We start from the raw sequence: 21309 nt of genomic DNA, 5'->3' as shown, positions 1-21309 counted from the left end.
ATATGTCTAGTGTGAGTTCTTTTGGTCGGAGGATATGGGTATTTTTGCTTTCTTAGCCAATTCCAAATTGCTTTTCAGAGTTGTTGGACCAATTCCCAGCTCAGTCATATATTAGCATGTCCCAATTTTGTAAAAGTGAAGAAAGTAGAATATGAAAAATGTAGGCCAGGAGTTGGCAGATTACTGTTGAGGGCCAAAAGTAGCCCACCACATGTTTATGTATGGCTTGTCAGCTAAAAATGATTTTTATATTTTAAAATAAAGTTTTATTATATTTTAAAATGCAAAAATCATTCTTAGTTTGTGAGCAGTATCAAAAAGGAGAGGCTGAAGTTGGCTGACCCTTGTTTCGGGCCAGAGGCGTTGCCTAGCCTGAGACCCCATGCTGCTCCAACATTCTCGATTGCAGCCCCAGCCAGATTAAAACCTAATTGGGAAATATTTAACAAAATATGTAAAAATACAATAAAACAGATAATATTGCATGTAAAAACTAAGTCAATATGCTGTCTACAGGGATCCTTATGTATGGAGCATTGGCCCAGCTTCTATTTGAGTTTTGACACCACTGATGTAGGTCTCTGAGCTTTATGTGGATACCTGGCAAAGTTCCCGACTCAAACTCATTACTAAAGAAACGGTGAACATCTAGAAAAGAAAGTGATGCCCACAAAGAACCAGCATGGCTTTATCCTGAGCAGGTTATGTCGGACTAACCTCACTTCCTTTTTTGTCAGGGTTAAAAGTGTTTAATAAAGTATGTCAAATCATTCTTGTGGATAAGCTGAAAACTTAGGTTTTTGTACATGACAAAACCACTGAGATGAGTGAGAAGTGGTTAGATGACCGGGGTCAAAGGTGAGTCCTTACTCACATGGGTTGGGGAACGGGAATGTGTCCTCAAGTGGCCTTCTAGGTCCTTGGGTGCAGCCTTTTGACTGAGTCCTAGTTTTATAGAACAAATCCTTTTATTAAGGGGATTTATTCTGTGAAGTTTGGAGTCAGTCAAAGGGCCGCACTTGAGGACCTAGAGGGCCTTGAGGCCTCAGGTTCTCCACCCCCGCATTAGTGGTTTGATATGAACTTAGAATTGGGCAGCCGAGTCTTTCAGGGATTTTGCGCTCATTTTATTAACATTTTTATTAACTTTAATGAAGGCATCGAAGCATGCATATCCAATTTTCAGATGACCCAGAGCTGGGAGGGAGAGCCAGCATACAGAAGGGGTGACAAAGTCAGGATTCCAAAAGGTCTTGACAGGCTAGGAAAATTAGCTGAATTTAGTAAGCTGAAAGTCAAAAGAGAAAAATGGATGTTTTTTACATTTGGATGGAAAAACAACAACAGCCTGACATTAGAAGGACAGGATTGTTGTAAAGATCAAATGAAATAACAAATGTAAAGCATTTTGCCAACCTTAAATTGCTATATAAAATATATAAAGTTTATATATATTATATATATACATATATATATACACATATTATATATATATAAAATCACTGTTATGAAGAACATTTTAATAAGTTATTTAATAGTAGGTTGTTTATTTAGGAATTTCCTAATAGTCCAAGGACATCATGGTCCCCATTAAATATCTTCCCCTAGAGCAAAACTGTAAAGTTTTTATGTGAGATTTAGCTGTGTAGTTAGGGAACGAACAGTCAAGGCCATCTTGAATAATCCCTCCATTTTACAGATGGGGCAGAGGGTAAATGAAGACACAGAAATAATAAGGAGCAACAGACCCAGGTTTTGAACTAAAATCCTCTAAGCTCAAAATTTAAGCCGTTTTTCATCTCACAAGTCAAATCAATAAGCATTTATTAAGCACTTACTGTGTGCCAGACATGGGGCCAAGTGTTGTTGATGCAAATACAAGCAAAAAGACAGTCTCTGCCCTCAAGAAGCTAAAAGGCCTAAAAGATCCCAGGAATCCTGGTCCCAACAGATTGGTTGGGGGGAAGGAGGTGGCTATAGCCAATTTACCAGCTGGAAGTAAGAGGTTTGCCTATTCAAGCAGGCTGCTTAACACACTGGTTTTTTCAGAACGTCCTGTACGTATGAACTGTAATCATAACCGGGAAGAGGTAGTGCTGTATGGTAAATATTTATACTGTTTCTAATTCTGTTTTTATTGAATCATTTTGCATCTTTCCTCTTTCTTTGTATTCATCTGTCACTTTAATGGTAGAATAGTATTGCATTACGTTGTTATGTTCCAAATTTTTCTACCACCACGTTCATCCTCTAGAGATGAAGTTTTCATGATTATTGCCTCAGGATTACAAACAAATATTACAAATAAAGCAGCTATAAACCTATTTGGTTTCTATTACACCTGAGGGTAACGTTCTTTACCTGGGTTATTCTTGGCAAGAACTATGATCCGGCTTATGACCCTTCTTTGCATATTCCCAGATTGCTCTTCAAATATATTGCAGCAACTTATGATTCCACCCAAAATGGAAGAGTGACTGTTTTCTCAGTCTCATCACTGTTGAATTTTGTACATTTATATATTTTTTTGCCAATTTGCATGTAAAATAGGACCTCAAAATTGTTTCTGTTTGCTTTTCTGATTAGTATGGCTTGAAAAAAAATTTTTTTTTAGGCAACTGGGGTTAAGTGACTTGCCCAGGGTCACACAGATAGTAAGTGTCAAGTGTCTGAGGCCAGATCTGAACTCAGGTCCTCCTGTCTCCAAGGCTGGTGCTCTATCCACTGTGCCACCTAGCTGCCCCTATGGCTTGAAATTTAAAAAAATGTTTACTGGTCTCTTTTTATTGATCTTCATCTCCCTTTTATATGTTGTCTTCTCCAGGTAGAGTGTAGCTTCTTGAGGGCAGAGACTGTCTTTTTGCTTGTATTTGCATCAACAACACTTGGCCCCATGTCTGGCACACAGTAAGTGCTTAATAAATGCTTATTGATTTGACTTGTGAGATGAAAAACGGCTTAAATTTTGAGCTTAGAGGATTTTAGTTCAAAACCTGGGTCTGTTGCTCCTTATTATTTCTGTGTCTTCATTTACCCTCTGCCCCATCTGTAAAATGGAGGGATTATTCAAGATGGCCTTGACTGTTCGTTCCCTAAATTCTATGTTCTATGAACACCATTTAAAAAAAACAAAAGACAAAAAAAGTTAGGAGTGAGTGTTCAGGACTTCCAGGGTGTTTTCTAGCCCAACTTCAACATTCCAACAAAAACTGGACAAACATTCATTAAATGCCTACTTTATGGCAGGCCAGGGGTGGGGGAACCCGCAGACTCAAGGCCACTTGCTGCCCTCTAGGTCCCCTTGAGGACCTAGATTCCATCAAAGGGCCATACTATTGTAAATTGAGTATGCAAAAATTAAATTAGCTGTGTGACTGCCCTCAAAGAGTTTACAATCTCATTCATAGTCTTTGATAAAATGAAAACACACCTGTATAAATATACAATTTTGTCAGAAGAAGGCACTCTTTTTTAATGAATTTTTGCACACCAGATGCCATGTTGCTATCTAAGGGAAGTATTCCCGTCTTCCAGGTGACAACTGAGCAGATAGAGGTAGGTTGAAAATAATAGATTTGCAAACAACCAACCAACCAACCTAAACTATGTTCCATGATATATCAGGCAAATCGCTCAGTAATCACATTAAATATGTTTTACCATTTTTTTTTACTGATACATTTTGTCTAAGTCATTTCCCAGCACACCAGCCCTGCAATGAAACAAACCCTCCTTTGTAACCAAAAAAACAAAAAGCAGCCCGGAGATATAGGAAGGAAAGGAAGATACACAGTACTTCAGTTGTTTTTCAGTCGTGTCTGACTCTTTGTGACCCCAATTGGGGTTTTCTTGGCAAAGATACTGGAGTGGTTTGTTGTTTCCTTCTCTAGCTCATTTTACAGATGAGGCAAACAGGTTAAGTGACTTGTTAAGGGTCACACAGCTGGTATCTGAGGACAGATTTGAACTCAGGAAAATTAATCTTCCTGACTCCATCCACTGTCCCACCTAAGGAGGTACAGAGAGTGTTAATGCCTAGCAGATGACACTCTGGTCTATCCCTCCCCCATTCCCATTCTTTTGCATTATGACCTGACTCTCCACTCTTACTCCATCTACAGTATGAAATAAGGATCAGGAAATCAAGAGTTGTTGGGGCAACATGTACTGCCCTAGAAGTTCTTATCATTTTCTGTGTCTTGGACCTCTCCTTTGGCTATCTGGGCAAGCCTATGGACCTCTTCTCAGAATTATATTTGAAATTCATAAAATAGTATACACAGGATTATAATGGAAGTCAATTACAGTAAAATCCATCCATCCATCCATCCATCCATCCATCCATCCATCCATCCATCCATCCATCCATCCATCCATCCATCCTTCTCTCTCTCTCTTTGTTTACAAATTTACACATCCCAGGTTAAGAATCCCTGTAATACCCTGAGTTTTCTGCTGATGGTAAATAAATTGCTGAGGGGTGTGTCTGGGGGCAGGGTGAGGAGGCAGTGGTATGAGGCAGCTAGGTGGCGCCACAGTGCATAGAATGCTGGGCCTGGAGTCAAGAAGACATCTTCCTGAGTTCAAATGTGGCCTCAGAGGCTCACTAGCCATGTGACCCTGGGCAAGTCACTTACCCCTATTTGCCTCAGTTTCCTCATCTGTAAAATGATTTGGAGGAGGAATTGGCAAACCACTCCAGTATCGTTGCCAAGGAAACCCCAAAAGGGGTCACGAAGAGTCTGGACTTGACTGAAAAACAACAAGAAGAAGGGGTGTCTAGGGATGCTTAATTCCATCAGACTGATCCCCAAAGAAGACTAAAACATTTGGGAAACATCAGTAGGACCATGGACTCATAGATGTAGAATTGGAAAGGACTTTCAGGACATATAGTACAAACCTCCCACTTTACAGATAAGGAAACCGAGGCACAGAGAAGTTAAGAGTCTTGCCCAGGGTCACAGAAGCTAGTGCGTGTCTGAGGCAAGATTTGGATCTAGACGCTCCTGATTCCAAACCCGATGCCTTGTTCGCTAGGCCACACGATATTCAGAGAAGCAGGCAGCACTGAGTGGGAGACCAGCAGCGTCCCAAAGGTGTGGCGCTGCACTTGTCCGAACAAGGGGGAGAGCAAGGGAGGAGACGGAGCAGGGTTGGGAAGAGTCAGTCTATGAGGCAGGGGCAAGGGCAGCAGATGGGCAGGCAGAGGTCACCACTACTGAAGGGCTCCAGAGCGGGGCAGACCCACGCTCGCTCAGCCTGGCATTGCGGGTGATTCACGCTGTGACTTCTGCCCGTTCCGTGAATGCAAATGCCCAGGGGGCTCTTTGGTGCTTTAACACATGCCCACTAATGCTCCCCTTGATTTTCTTGGTCTTCAAGATCTATGGGATGAGTTCTTAATGGGTTTAAACATGATTCCTTCATATCCTTCTTGTGTCAATAATCCCCTTGGCCATACCCTTGCTTTCTCTAAATGGACGCTGGTTAGCACCCCAACACCACCATATCCCTTAGTGGACGGCTTTTCCTGCAAAATGTGTGTTTTAGCAGAACAATTTTCATTTGTTTCTATCAGCCATCCTCTCACATGGCTGGACCCAAAATATTCTTCTTCATCTGAGTGTTATCTGTAAGGAATATACAGTCAGCCTCCCTGACTTGATCTGCTAAATGAGTAATAATAATAATAATAATAGCTCACATTTATATAGCACTTACTCTGTGCCTGACACTGTGCAAAGATGATGTAAGATAGGCCCTGTCCTTAAAGGGCTTACGCGGTCTTTGAAGGAATGAGCCTTCCTCCTCTCCCTATATCGTTGTGCCAGAAGGGGGCAGTCTTTTTCTACATTTTGCAACAAATTCTGCTAGGTTGATTCAACATACAGCAATCTTCACATTGGCCTTGAGGCAGCCAGTGGAAAAATGATCCATTCACTGGTAGTCAGGGCTCCCCTGGGCTTGTCTGGCACGGGGAGTTCCATGCTCACCAACGGCCACCTCCGTGGCTTTCTCGGCTCTTCATCAGGGCAAACAAACCTTCCCGTATCTCTCTGAACTCTTCATATCTGTGATATGGCCCAACATGAGTGAATGCGTGAATAAAGCCTTTATTCGGCACTGTGCAAAGAAAGCCCTGTGCTAGGAGCTGAGGATCCAAATAGAAAAGATAGTTTCTTCCCCCCAGGAACTTCCAGTCTAGTGGGGGAGACAACCCTTAAGGAAGGTTTCAGCTGCACGTCAGACAGAAAGGTCCCCTGGTCCTTAGGGTGCAGCGGCCAAGCAGAGGGTCAGGCCTCTCCTCAGTGTCATTTCCACTGAAAAAATGTCAGTTTCTGATTTTTTTTGGGGGGGGCTAGGCAATGGGGTTGAGTGACTTGCCCAGAGTCACACAGTGAGTGTTATCCTCCTGACCCCAGGCTGGTACACTATCCACTGCGCCACCTAACTGCCCCCAGTTTCTGATGTTGAGCCACTTGACAAGGCCAAGGACTTCAGTGACAAGAACTTTCCTTTTGGGGTCTTCAGGCCCCTGCACGGGCATGTGCCAGGCTGCATCTCCACAGGTGGATGGCTCTGGGCAGTTGGGGAAGCACAGCTACTCCCAAGTCTCTTGGGGTCTGAGGGGAGATGGTGGTCAAGGTGGAGCTGGTGCCTGACCTGTCTGGCCCATGCTGCCTCCTGTCTCATCCCCTGGGTGCCCAAATCCTTCAGCCAGGCTGGCCTGTCTGCCCTGGAGGTGACAGTTGGTTGGAAGTTGGTGAGGATGGCTGGCTCCTTACCCACAGGAGATGCTCCCATGGATGAGAGCTGTGAGGGCTGAGCTGGAAGCTGGACTGGTAGTCTGGGGGTGCTGCCCTTCCCAGGGCTCCTCTGCCTTTCTGACTGTTGGTCAGTAACTGTTACTGATGGTGATGAAGAAGATGGGCCCCTTCTGAGGCAGCTAGGTGGTGCCATAGTGCATAGAGCGCCAGGCCTGGAATCAAGAAGACCCGAATTCAAATGCGGCCTTGGACGCTTACTAGCTGTGTGACCCTGGGGAAGTCACTTAACCTCTTCTTGTTTCCTAATCTGTAAAATGGAGATAATAATAGCACCTACTTCCAAGGGTTATTTTGAAGATCAAATGAGATAACATTTGTAAAGCACTTAGTGCAGTGCCTGGCATATAGTAGGTGCTTAGTAAATGCTTATTTCTTTTCCCCTTCCCCGTTTTCTCCACAAAGACTTCTCCCCTTAATAACAGCCATAGGAGGAAAGACTGGAAGCAGCTCTGGTGGGCTGGGGGGCACGTGGGCTCAGGGTCCTGGGCGTCTCCATCAGAGGCTGGGGGGAGATGATGGTTAAGGCGCTGGAGCTGGTGGTTTGACTTGTCTGACCCATGCTAATGAATGAGGATGGTACATTTATGTGCTACAACGTGTTCGGCTCTTGGCCAATTAACAAGTATGTACTTTGGTTTTTGTAGTCCCTAAAGTGCTGCCGCAAAATGTCTTGGCATCTCAGGTCCTTTCTGACATGTTCCTCCCAGCGACGGTCCTGAGGTAAAGTGCATGAACATTTTTGTGACTTTTCTCACAGAATTCCAAACTGTTTCCCAAAAGAGGGTCTGGAGCTTTTTTTCATCATCTTTCCAGCTTGATAAGTGTGAGATGAAATTTCAGTTGTTTTAATTTGCATTTCTCTGATTATTAATGATTTGGAGCTTTTTTCATAGATTTGTCATCCGCCATCCTTTCACTCGTCTCCATTATCCCTGTTTTTAATGCTCACTTACCATGATGAAATCCCTAAAGAAAGCCTTTTAATATCTGTCGTTTAATTAGAATGATTAAAATTAATATTAACGTTTTAATTTCCCAAGACTAAAATTGCGTTTTGAGGGCTCCTGTTTCCTTTTCTGGGGCAGAGTAAGTACTGAAATTCAAATGATCATGTGGGCAGGGACTGTGTCTGGTGTCCTTGGGCATCATGTGTGCGCACTCACTGTGTGCAGAGCACTATAGTAGGCACAGCAGGCAGACTAAGTGCAATGCCTAGAGGGGGATGTGCGCCCTGTGTATGCAGCACTTACGCTTGGGTGGCTGACTCCGTACTAGAGGATACTCTGAATATTGAAAAACCAAACTAAACCACCGTTTCTGTCTATGAATAGCTTCGTTTTAAAGCAGTTCCCCCCGCTTTTCTCTCTCTCCCTCTCCTCTCTCTCTGTCTGTGTCTCTCTCCCCTGTTTCCGTCTCTGTCTCTCTTCTCTCTCTGTGTCTCCCTCTCTCTCTCCCCCTCCTCTCTGTCTCTCTCCCGTTTCTGTCTCTGTCTCTCTCTTCTGTCTCCTCTCTCTCTCTCACTTCTCTCTCTTTTCTCTGTCTCTGTCTCTCCTCTCTCTGTCTTAGTCTCTCCCTCTTTCCCTCCTCCCTCCCTCCCCTTCCCTCTCTCTCCTCCTCCCCTCCCCCCACCCCCACACAGAGTTTTCACGGGAATGAAGCATCAACAAACCAACACGCTCGTAAATAGGTCATAACTGTTGATGTTTGGGCTCCTGCCTTCACGGTGTAACTAATGGCCACTATCCCAACTGGGATATCAAATGGCAGGCTCAGCGCTCAGCAGGATTGGCACCTGTGTTTTGGCTCACTCATATATGTCCTCAATGCTAATTGCTATTTCTTCCTGACCCTTTGATAAAGCCCTTAAGGAGGACAAATAAACAATGTGCTTGTAAACTAAAGTGTAAACACAGTCATAACCTACTAAAAGTAGGACCTTTCTTTTTGGCCCAATGTGTTCTGGAAAACTGTTTTATCAAGAGGAAGGGCAGAAAAGGATAAAATTAATACGCCACCTTTAATCTAGTCTAGCCATCCATGACTGGATTCTGCCACTAGGTGGTGCCTTTGAGTTAATAATGCTAAAAGCTGATGGAGTTCTCTAGGTTATACTCGGAAAACAAGATAAAGACCGATAAAGGTAGTGGCTTTAGGGTATTGTCTGGATAGCATATTGGTGAAATGAGAGGCACTGAAAACACGGGACAGCTTGCAATTTGCCGAGTTTAGATGACTAATCATAATAATGTAAATGATAGCAAGTATTAGTACTTTACGGTCTACAAAGTACATTCACATGTATCATCTTGTCCTGAGGCTCACAGTAACCCCTTTAAAGTAGGAAATGCAAGTATTATTAAGTCCATTTTCCAGGTGAGAAAACTGAAGCGCAGAAAGGTCACAGAGCTAGGTAAGTATCAGAGCTGGGAGTCAAATGGAGGTTTTCTGATTCCAGATTCAACTCCCTCTCATATACAAATACACATTTAGAAGGTGTGCCCAGGAGGAGTCTGGGAAGGCCCTCCTTAATCCTTCTTCTATTTCCAGAACCAAGTGCTAATCATTCCCTGATTGTGCTTTGGTAAGGTGTGACTTTGGGCGGTACTCCTATACTATATTAAGGACAACTGAGTCACAGCTGGAATAGTTTACCTGGGCTATATGCCTGCATTTGTCACCTAACAAGGAGAGCAGAGTCAGAGATCATGAGGTCTGGAGGGAAAGCTGCAGAGAGATTCCCAGATTGAGCTCACCACTGAGAAGCCCACTCATGTCACCAAGATGGCAGCCCACAGGGGAGCAGTGAGGGACTCCTGGACCACGCGGAGCGAAGCTGGGCCTGGCCCTTCACTCCTACTGCAGGTTATGTGGACTGGGGCATTCTAGGAGGATTCTAGGGCATTGCAGATCTAGTAGTTAATTCAACTCGATAAATATTTATTAAATGCCTACTATGTGCCAGGCCCTGTGCTAAGCTCTGGGGACACAGATAAGAAAGACACTCCCTGCCCTCTAGGACCTTACAATCTAATGAGAGAAGACAACACACAGAAAGAAGCAACCCCCACAGCTTTTCCATTGTAGGGGGGAGCAGCCCTGGGTCAATGGTACCCTGAGCTGGGAGAACCCAGAGGCCCTTTGAGGAGGGGGGCTCCCCAGAGAGGGAAGAGTTGCTCGGGTGCAGGTTCTTACAGCTTCTGTCTGATTAAATAAAGCTTGTCCTATTGACATCGTTTTGTTAGTGTGAGAGTTTGCATAGCTTAGGCTCCTTTAAGATCGCTTCTGTTGCAGTTAAATTCTGATGTTCCAAGGAGAAACACTAGGTGGCGACACAATAAAAAAAGATAATACACGTGACTGCTAAGACATGCCCAAGATTGAACCATTGTTCATGCAAACCCAGCACATCCATTCTGGGTCATGGGTTACCTGCCCATTAGTTTTAATGTCCTAATCTTGATTGTCTTTCTTTGTTTCTTTCAAAAACCTACATAAAAGAGAGACTGGGGATCTATACTTAGTTGTCACAACCTCAATTTTGAAAAAGCTATTTAAGATCTGACTTGAAAATATTATCTTTCTTATAAGCAAACCTAGCAATTTAAAGATAGGTAAATGCACAATACTAGAGAAACCCAGGCTAGCCAAATAATAATTAGTGATAAGCAAATACAAATTTAATGAAATGTAGTTATTCATTTCCATATAATGGAAGATGTGGTTGGAATATCTCAAGGTTTAAATAAACATGAAGCTAAAGCTAATCACCTCAGCAAACATGCCAGAATTGCCAGTAATTGAACCATAGAGGAACCTGTTATAAAAGCTAGAGGCTATGGTGCCAATTTAGCTTTCATTGGGATGCTCATAGTGAAGTCCCAGAAGTTCACTTAAGGTGCACAATTGTACCTCACTGTGCATACAAACAATCCTTAGCAGAATCACACTAGGTTGCAATGGAAAATGCATGGAGAAATTAACCAAATCTGTGATGCTTAGTTTTTGAGACCTGCACACAGGGGAAAAAAGGACCTTTACATTTGTTTTTTTTTTCAACTCTAGGAGATGAAATATTTGCCACAGAATATAAAAATAAAAATGCCAAAGGAGGATTACAATCTTATCCACCCAGGCAAGCAAACTGCAAAACACTTTACTTCCAGTATCCGAGGAAAATGTACATGCAGGCAAAATGATAAATAAAGCTTGGTGGAAAAGGGCGGGCTAAAATCTAGAAAAAATGATCCCTCTGTCAAACAAACAGTATGGTACCATTTGCCTCCAATTTCAATGAATTGAATACATTTATCCCTATTTACAGCCTTTTCTCAGAACTGGTTAGGAAACTGAGTCCCTTGGTCCACTGGCCAAAACAAGGTTTCTCCTTTCTCCATCAAATCCTCCTAGGAGGCAAGGACATTATAAATTCTACATGTAAGGAGTTTAGCTGGCATCTCTGAGTGCCCAGTCATACACTCAGTTGGCCAGTTATAAAAATCAATTATGTACTTGAGTCATAAAGTTGGCTACCTCCAATTCATCCTGTCTATAGCATGTTTGTATAGAGTTGTTTGCATGGTGTCCCCCCCAACAGACTGTGAGCTCTTTGAGAGCAGAGACTGCCTTTGTATCCTCAGCACTCAGCACAGTGCTTGGCATACAGTAGACACTTAATAAACGTTCACTGAGTGACTGAAGATGTCTACAGGACACTCAGTTTGAGACATCCAATAGGCACCTGGAGATTCTAGCTTTCAGGCTAGGACAGGTAGTTCTGAGAATCATCAGCAAGGAGTAACTGAATCCATAATATAATAACCCTGAGGGAGAAGAGAAGGCCCAGCACAGAACTTTGGGAGACTTTCATGGTCAGAGGCAGTGGGTATAGAGTGCTGGCCTGAAGTCAGGAAGACCTGGGTTCAAATCCTGCCACACTAACTGTGTAACCCTGGGCAAATCACTTAACCTTTGTATGCCCCAGTTTCCTCAGCTGTAAAGTGGGGATAATAATAGCACCAGCTTCCTAAGGTTATTGTGAGGATCAGACAAGATGATATTTGTAAGGTGCTTAGCACACAGTGCCTGGCACATAGTAGGTGCTTAGTACATGCCTGTTCCTTTTCCCCTAAAGGATGTGACCTGAATGAAGATTCAGGAAAGGAGACTGGACTAGCGGATCAGACACGGAGGAGCAGCAGGAGGGAGTAGGATCATGAAAAATAAGAGAAGAGGGTATCGTGTCAAAATCATCTTAAACACTGAACTCACCATCTTCCCCCCAAGCCCTCCTCTCACCCATATCTTCCTGTTACTCTTGAGGGTGCCATCATCCCAGCCAGGCTCCCAGGCTCCCAGAATCCGAGTCATCCTTGCCTCCTCATTTTCTAACCCCCCACACCCAATCTGTTGCCAAGTTCTGTTGATTCCACCTCTTCTGTCCTCTGACATGACCACCCCATTCATGGTGATGGTGCAGGGCCTCATCACCTCATGCTAGGACTGCTGCGATATACTTCTGCTTGGTCTCTCCCCACTTCAGCCCACTCTCCACTCAATTGTCAAAATGACCTTCCTAAAGCCCAAACTGACCTCTACGGACACCCCTCTACTCCATGAACTCCCCCGGCTCCCTATTGCCTCCAGGATCAAATACAGAACATTCTGTTTGGCATTCAGAGCCCCCCTACCTTCCAGTCTAATTACAGCTGACTACCCAACACGTACTCCTTGATCTAGTGACGCTGAACTCCCTGGCTATTCCACAAACAAGACCTCCAGCTCTTGGCTCCATGCCTTTTCATTGGCTGTTTCCCATGCCTGGAAGTCTCTCCGTTCTCATCTCTGTTTTGTGGATTCCTTCAAGTTCCAGGTAAAACCACACCTTTTACAAGAAGCCTTTCCCAATCTCCCTTAAGGCTAGTGCTTTAGCCTCTGTTGATTATCTCTAATTTCTCCTTTATATATTTTGTTAGTCCACCATTGTTTGCATGTTGTTTCCCCCATTAGACTGTAAGCTCCTTGACAGTAGGGACTGTTTTTTGCCTTTCTTTGTATCCCTAGCACTTAGCACAGTGCCTGACACATGGTAAGTTTTTAATAAATTCTTATTGACTTGACTTTTATTTAAAATCACTGGTTTCCTTTATAACCCTGTGTTTTATGAATTTAAAAACCTTTACCTGAAAAAAGATGTATAGACTTCACTAGATTGCCAAAGGGGTCCAGGACACAACAAAGGTTAAGAACCGCTGATCTAGACCTTCACTTAACAGGAGCAAAATAAGAACCAGAGAAGTTAACTGATTGGAACATAAGAGGGACATGACTCTACAGACACACGGTAGTAATAAGAGCATTCAAAATTCTGCAAAGTGTTTTATATACATTGAAATATGTAAATGTTTTACAGAGCTGGTTCGCAAATGAATAAAAGGAAACATTCAATTTTTCTCAATAAAGAGAGGCAGTGTGGTATAATAGAGAGAACACCTGAACAGCAGGTCACCGTTCTAGTGTTGGATCTATTATAGACCCTATAACCTCTTTGGGTGTTCTCTGTCTTATCTGTCACACAAAGGAGGAGGCTGGACCTGATGATCTCATTATTGTCATCACCATCATCACCACCATCATCATCATCACCACCACCATCATCATCACTGCACTTCTATAGAGCTTTAACATTTACGAAGTGATTTACACCTATTATCTTATTTGTTGAGATGCACTGACTACTAAATATATATATTCCCATTCCATTACAGGGGAGGGGCAGAGGGACAAGAAGAAGGCAAGGAAAGGAGGAGGGAAGACAGGAAAGAAGTAAGAGGAGGGAAGGAAGAAAAGGAAAGTGAAAGAAGCAAATGGGGAGCTGGTGGAGAGTGAGTATGAAATACAGGAAAAGAGTGGATGTGGGTATAGGTGACTCTTAAATTATGGGTAAATTTCTTGCCACACTATGCTGTTTGTTCAGCTTTCAGATTATTATCTTTTGTAATCACAACCTCTTGGAATACCTGAAATACATGCCTCACATTCCACAGCTGCCATTTTTTTTTTTTTTTTGCCTTCTATCCACCTTGCCGGCTGCTCTATTCTCTGGACCACCTCACCACTGCACAGGTATTCCCTGCCAATTTTTATCTTACAGCTCTGAGACCTGACTCAAATACTACAGAAAAAGTCATACCAATCAACTTTCCTATAGGTTATTATTATTATTATCCTGTGATTTCCCAAGTCAAAGCAATAACCCCTGATCAACACTCCCCTATATGTATCTTTCCCATTAGAATGTACAATTCCCACTTACATATTTTTATCCTAGCTTTCAGCACAGTGCTTAGATCACAGCAAGCACTAATCACATTTTTTCATTCATTCATTCAAAATGACCTAGTCCACTGTTCATAGCTCAGAACTCTGACTGGCTCAATCACAGCTGCTCACCAGGGTGAAATTATTCTGTCTGAATATAACATTGTGGCCAGAACAATATCACAGGATAATAAAAATAGCTGGCATTTATGTAGCACATATATATACGTGTATACATTATATATATGCATACACATATATTAAGGTTTGCAAAGGATTTTACATGATCTCATTTGATACAAAATGTGTGAGGTAGGTGTTTTATCATTATTTGTATTTTATAGATGAGTAAAGTGAAGAAGGAAATGGCAAACCACTCCAAGATCTTTGCCAAGAAAACTCCATAGCCAGAGCTTCACAGGGTCACCAAAAATTGGACACAATTCAACAACAATAACAAAACTGAAGCTAAGAGAGATTAAGCGAATCGCCCCAGATCATACAGATTTTCGATATCTGAGGCAAGATCTGAATCGTGTCTTCTTGACTCAAAGTCCAGGGCTCAATGCACCATGCGATATTGCCTCCTACAGAGTATCTGTCATGGGGTAGATTAATTACAGCTGAAGATACTTTATGCCCATTGGGTCAAGGTCATGGATTCGATTCCTTTGTGGGTCAGCTGGTTCCATTCTGACCCATGACCATAGACCTTGGCTAGTCATCCTCTAAGTGCTGGTACCTAGTCACATAGGGTAAGAGGTGAACTAATATGCATGAGAGTGTAAATCTAATACCATTAATGGAAAAACCAATAAAAAGATCAGTAGCATCATCTTCATGCACAAAGAGCAACATAGAAATGTCTTATTTCACCCTCACAAAAGTCCTGGGATGTAGATAGGGCAGATAATTTTCTTATCTGTAAAATGGAGTAATTTGCCTCATGTCACACAGCTCATAATTGGAAGAAATGGGACTAATGCTCTGACAGCACTAATCTAGGAACCCCCAGGCTTCGGTTCAAATTCCAGTTCTGACAGTGGGAAGTCATCTAGCCTTCCTGAGGCTCAGTTTTTTACTGGTTGAAACATACCTGTGCTCCCTATCTCCCAGTGTGGTTGGAAGAATCAAATACCACATAAATGTAAGCTGTTATGATTATTTTCATATCCAACTGTGTATGAATATAGGGAAATTTTATGAAAACCACTGTCAAGTACTTTTCTTTTGTTTTAAGCTAATGATGCAGATAGTCTATATTTGTAGAAGCAAGCCTGTTGAAAAAAGGATATTTTTTGAACCCCAAAGCTTTATCTTTTCAAGTTCTAAAATAGCGATTTATTTATGTTACACTCAGCCACTCTTTCTATTCCCCCTTTACACAGTCTGCTTCTGATCTGGCCAGGGCTCAGGTACTCAGAGGGGCATTGTTTCTGATGTCATGGTGCTCAGACTCATGTATTTTAGATTTATCTTATTTCTTTAAATTTTCTACTGTACGCCTTTTTGAAGGTCAAACTTCTTATTCTTCAGAAACTTCATTTTAGAGAACCACTTCAAAGCATGGGCCCCTGTAAAATCCTCCTGCCCTTTCTTCTACGTCTATAAAAGCCTTTCTCTAATGAAGTCACCTGCTTTCCCCAACCTCTCTGGCCCTTCCCAGGCCATTTAACCCATCTCAGAGTTTCTGATGGGATCTCAAAGATCTGACCAAAGTGTGCTGTCTCCCCCATTAGAATGTAAGCTCCTTGAAGGCGGGGGCTGCCTTTCTCTCTCTTTGTATTTGTGTTCCCAGCACTTAGCACAGTGCCCTGCACATAGTAAGCACTTAATAACTGCTTGTTGCTTAAGTTCTGTGTCCTGCCTCCTTGTAAGTCTCCTTCTATAGGATCATGAGATTTCGAGTTGGAAGGAACCCTAGAGACCACCTTGGCCCAAAGAGGGGAAGTCTGGACGTGTGCCCAGTCTGATTCCAGTGCTGTGGAAGGCTGGACCATGGTGCCTGCTGCACTATCTTAAGTCCCTGCTCCTTGCCTGGCACCACCAGCTGGTGCAGTGGATACAGCATTGGGCCTGGAGAGAGAAAGACCTGAGCTCAAATGTGACCTTAGATGCACACTATTTGTGTGACCCTGGGCAGGTCATTTAACATTGTTTGCCTCACTTTCCTCATCTGGAAAATGAGTTGGAGAAGGAAATGGCCAACCACTCCAGTGTCTCTGCCAGGAAAACCCCAAACGACTGAACAACAAAACCAAGGTGCCAGGAAGGATAAAAGGGAACTATCAGGACCAGATCCCTGTTCTCAAGAAGCTCAGAGTCTAGTGGGGGAATTGAGACTTCTTCATCTCTCTGGGCCTCTGCAGGGGCTGTCCTCCATCCCTGGAAGGCTCTGCGTCTTCACTCCTTCCGGCTTGTTGCACAACTCTGCTCCAGCATGGCCTTTCCTGATTCCTGGAGCTGCTAATGCCTCCTTCCCAGAATCACCTTGCAAGTACTTAACCTGAATATATCTTGCATGTGTATGTACAGGAGGAGGGCAGGGGCTGTTTCATTTTTTTTCTTTGTATCCCTAGCACCTAGTAGGGGCTTAATTAATGCTTGCTGATTGATCATATGAGAACCTGAAACAATGGGATAGAGTAGTACTCAGTGCTGCTGAATAATAAAAAAATAATAAAAATGATGATAGCTAACATTTGTATAGCGCTTACTATGCATTAAATGCTTTATAATTACTATCTTGTTTGATCTTCACAACAGCCCTAGGAGGTAGGTGCTATTATTATCCCCATTTTACAGATGAGGAAACTGAGGCAAACAGAGGTGAAGTAACTTGCCCAGGGTCACAGAGCTAGTATGTGTCTGAGGTAGGATTTGAGATCTTTCTGACTCCAGGACCAGCACTCTATCTGGGTGTCCAAACGGGATCCCTCTGCCTTGAGGTCCAGCAGCCTCAAAGACTTGAGAAGATTATCCAAAGAAGATCCGTCAGCTGGTGATGCATGCAGGGGAGATGGGATGCCACAGGGAAGAGAGTGTCCATCCAGAAATCACTGCTCCTTTAAATCCTCTGTCCACAGTGTGCAGGGACAGAGTGAAAAAAAACTGAAACCAGTCAGATTGCTTGGGAGGCACTTGCAAAAACTCCTGTGTGAAGATAATGGCCTGGATTCATTCAACATAGACTTTGGGAACATGTGAATAGAAAAGCATTTATTAAGTGCTTACTGTGTGCACAACACAGTGTACTAAGTTCTGGGGATACAAGTAGTATACAAACAGTCCCCGCCCTCAAGGAGCTTACATTCTAATGTGTGTGTGTGTAGGGGAAGGGAAATGAACACATATGGGAGAGTTCAGTTGCAGGGCAGGAGAAATCACCCAGGAATCCACACGGTGCTAAAGCAAAGCAGGTGGTAATGCAGCTTTTCTGCAGGCTTTTCTATTCATAAAACCATCTGTTTCTGCTGTTGACACCAATGGTGGTGGTGGTGAAAGGCGTCTGGGTCTTCAGGAGCTGTGCTTGCTGATGACGCTTGGGCAGCTGCAAAATCTGCTGGGGCCAAGGCCAGTTCCCTTCTCCACCAGAGCATCCCCTGGACCATGGCTCTGAGTCAGGCTGAAGCAGGGATCAGTGATCTGGGGCACGCTGCTATGCTCAGAACTCGTAGGCATAAGGTCTGGAGAGGAAGTGGTGACAGTGGTCTGAGCCACCTGGCACGTGCTGCCTCTTCAACACGTCTTGTGGCTTCCGCTAGCACAGTTTGCCTGCCCCGTGGTGGTGGGACCCTTTCTCTGCAGGCACTGCGCCCCTGGATGATGGCCGCTAGGGCTAGCTGCATGCAGGACTGGGTGTCTAGGAGCACTACTGTTCCCAGGGCTCTTAGTTTGAGGGTCTAGGCCAGTCTAAGGAGGGTGGTTGTCCAGGTGGAGGCAGGGGTTTGCCTTACCTGGCACATGCCAGCCTCTGGCTCAACCTCAGCGAGGCTGATCTGCCAGCCCAGCCACTGGCAGTGGGCTGGTGGTTGGACTCATGCTACATGCCCAGTATTTAGAAGGCTGTGACGTGATAAAGACAAGAAGCTGGAGGGCAGCTTATCTCTGTAATCTTAGTTCCATTATCACAAAGTTGTGAAACAAAACTGCAAATAGGTTGAGTGCTGTATAAGGCCGCTGTTCTGCTCTCGTTGAAGTTGACATATTGTCATTCTGCCTTCTTCACCCCCCCTTTCCTCACGGGAGCCTCAAAGACAATAGTTAGTTATTGACAAAAAATTGTCAATTTTTGACAATCATTTGCCTCCTTCCTTTCTTTCTCCAGTATCCTTGAAGAATCCCAGGAAATCTGAACTGCCCAGGGGAGATGGGCATGGACACTGCCAGCCTAGGCCGTACAATCTCGGTCTCTCTGGACCACATGATTGTCAAGTTATCTCTCCTCAAATACTTCCTTCCCTTTTTAATTTTCTCTCTGGCTAATTCAGGAGTCTGATGCTTCTAGGGAATAATATGCCTAATTTTATGATTGACAGACTGTCTACCATGAAACTGATCTTTACTTAATATGAAATAATGGGCCTGAAAGAGTTTTGAAAAGTATTCATGTAAGATGTCATTAGAATAATTGTGATTACAAGGCATTTTAATCAAAATATAATTCCTTAACTGACTTTTATTGCTGTTCCCCTTTGAAGGTGTTATTAAAAAACAAGGAATGGAATTTACTCTGCAACTCTGTAAACACTCCCAACATCAGCTGTCCTATTGCCAAAGAGACAGTGTATCCTATTACAGGGCTTACAGCAACAAGGTGGGACAGACAGGTTTCCGGGACACCTGATCAACGGGAAGGATGATAAAACTAGATTTGAAAAGTACATATTTTTGGGGCAGCTAGGTGGCGCAGTGAACAGAGCGCTGGCCTTGGAGTCAGGGAAACCTGAGTTGAAATCCAGCCTCAGACACTTAACATTCACTGGCTGTGTGACCCTGGGTAAGTCACTTAACCCCACTGCCTAGCCCCCCCCCCCCAAAAAAGTGCATGTTTTCTAGTTGTGGGTATTTATATCGGGGGGTACCTTACTTTGTGTGGCTGTTGCTCAGTCATATCTAACTCTTTGTGACCCCATTTGGGGTTTTCTTGGCAAAGACACTGGAGTGCTTCACCATCTCCTTCTCCAATGGATTAAGACAAACAGAGGTTAAGTGACTTGCCCAGGGTCACACAGCTAGTAAGTGTCTGAGGCTGGATTTGAACTCATGTCTTCCTGACTCCAGGGCCAGTGCTCTTTCCACCTACCACACCATCCAGCTGCTCACCTTACTTTATGCAGTATGTACAATTCTGAAAATTGTGTGGAAATAAAATTTTAATATGCAAATTCGATTTTAAAAGCTAGTTAAAAAAGAGATGTCAGTAAAACCTGTGTTGTTGTTCACTGAGGGTTCTGTTAAATGCCTTCTTATTTTTTTTTTAAATTAGCATAAACTTAATAACAACCTTAAAAAATACAAGAGAAATAAGGAATAAAATACCAAACATAGTCATAAAATCTAAACTTTTTACATTAAAAAAAAAGACTAAGCTTTAACAAAATAGTAGCAGGTAATTTGTCCCCATCTCTCTCTCTCTCTCTCTCTCTCTCTCTCTCTCTTTTTTTTTTTTTTTTTGAAACTTACAAAGTTTTGGTGCTGTTGCTTAAAAATAAAATCTTATGATCTATTTGTTTTTCTAACTCTACTTTCTTCGTTGTGGATCACTTTGTGGTCTTCCCATATTTCTCTGTATTCTATTACATTGATATGCCCTCATTTCTTTAGCCGTTCCCCACTAATTATATGTACAGACTGTTTCTAGTTTCTTCAAAATTATAAATAAAAAAGCTGTGAATATTTTTGTATATATAAGTCATTTTTTCCTTTTCCCCATCTTTAGGATGTAGTATTTGTACAAAGTGGAGTCATTGGGTCAAAGGGTAAGATTAATTTGGTAGCTTATTATATATTGTTAGATCATACTCCAAGAAGGTGGTACCAACTTAGAATTTGTCTAAGCTGGCAACAGGATGCCTCTATCTACCTGTATCAGCCAATAAATGGAAAGAACAATGCAATGGAAAGAACATTAAATTTGTAATAACAGGACCCGGGATTAGCTCTTAGCTCTACCACTTTCTACCGGTGAGACTTTGGGAAATCATTTGACCTTCATGAACATCAGTTTCTTAATCAACTGGTGGGGGAGAGGGGGAGAGAATCAGGGCTGTGTGTGGGGGTATAAAACTTAAATAGAAATAGATCCCTGTTGATATATATTGACTTAGAAAACCACAAATTAACATGTTGCGTTTTTTTTTACTGTATTAATATCTATGTTGTGCTGTATTTTTATTCATTTTGTTAAACATTTCCCTACATTTTAATTTGTTTCACTCACAGTTAGGTGGCGCCATAGTCTTCAGAGCGCTGGGCCAGAAGTCTGGAAGACTGGAGTTCAAATGCTACTCAAACACTTTTTAACTAGCAGTGACCCTGGGCAGGTCACTTTACCTCTAACTTTCTTCATCTGTAAAATGGGGATAATAGCACATACCTCCCAGGGTTGGTGTGAGGATCAAACAAGATGATAACTGTAAAGCGCTTTAGCACAGTGACTGGCACATGGTAGGTGCTAGGAAATGGTTCTTCCATCCCTCTTCCCCTCTCTAGGACCAACCCTGGTCATTGCAGTTAATTTGAATTCAGTTGCCTTTTAAAATAGTTTTCATTTAAATTATTCTAGTCATTTTGTGTACTATTCTTTTGATTCTGGGTTGTTGTTTTTTTTGTTCTGTATTACTTCACGTAAGTCTTCTCATGTTTCTTTGAAATCCTTATATTCATCATTTCTTACAGGGCTGTAGTAATATCCCTTTACATCCATATACCATAATTTGTCCAGCCATTTCTCCAATCAAGGGGTATTCACTTTGTTTCCAGTTTTTTGCAACCGCAAAGGGACTGCTATGAAAATCTGGGTATATATGAAACCCTTTAATCATATTCATGACTTATTGCCATAGCTAAGGTTTCTCAAACAACTAGAGAGGGATTCCCTATGAGGGTGAAGTCCTCTGATGCTCCTGTTTATGGCTGACGCTCTAACTGCACTGTTAAA

General features: G+C 42.8%; 1 protein-coding gene across 1 annotated transcript in view; it reads right to left on the bottom strand.

The window, feature by feature from the left end:
- Positions 1 to 21309, bottom strand: part of DIPK1A (divergent protein kinase domain 1A) — a 115716-nt gene that overhangs the window by 12389 nt on the left and 82018 nt on the right. The window lies entirely within an intron of this gene.

Source organism: Vombatus ursinus, unplaced genomic scaffold (genome assembly GCF_900497805.2).
Source record: "Vombatus ursinus unplaced genomic scaffold, bare-nosed wombat genome assembly UNPS02014825.1, whole genome shotgun sequence".
Classification (NCBI taxonomy): Eukaryota; Metazoa; Chordata; class Mammalia; order Diprotodontia; family Vombatidae; genus Vombatus; species Vombatus ursinus.
Note: the sequence above shows the minus strand (reverse complement) of the source record. Positions and strands in the feature narration are given on the sequence as shown.